A 607-nucleotide genomic window follows, 5' to 3' on the forward strand; every position below is an offset into this window, starting at 1 on the left:
CCCCCCAGCAAACTCACACTGCAAACACTGTGGATGCTAAACCCAAGACAACGAAGTTATCTTCTCAAAGCAGAGAATCATTCTGAAGATCCTTCAACTAATCCATCTCCATCTGTACTCTCTGTTACTTTCTGACTGCACACATCCTCCTAAGACAACCAGTGTTCCCAGCCACTTCATTCTGGGTTTCTAACGCCAGAACTTCTGTGAAGAGCTTTCCGTAGAGCTGTCTCCAGCTGGCCAGTTGGTAAGGCACTTCCCTCACTACATGCAGATAGACAGAAATGGAGACAAAGAACCGGTAACTGGGACTTTTCTTTACAGTTGACAGCACTGAGCTATCTGCTTGCCATCTGATGCATACATCAAATTTGTGCCAGCTCAAGTGTCCTTTTGGCCACAGGTTCCTGTTGAAATGAGACCGTAAAAATGCTGAGATCTGTGCAAAGAGATAATGACCCTCTTCGCTCAGTGGCACTCCTACTGTGGTACACAGTGACTGGTTTCAGACTGAGCCCTGCCTGCCTGCAGTGAAGCAAATGAGGCAGGGGGCAGGTCCTTTTTGGAAGAGGCAACCCAAACATAGTAATCTGTGGGGAAACAGGGA

Source organism: Charadrius vociferus, unplaced genomic scaffold, assembly GCF_000708025.1.
Source record: "Charadrius vociferus isolate BGI_N301 unplaced genomic scaffold, ASM70802v2 scaffold183, whole genome shotgun sequence".
Taxonomy (NCBI): Eukaryota; Metazoa; Chordata; class Aves; order Charadriiformes; family Charadriidae; genus Charadrius; species Charadrius vociferus.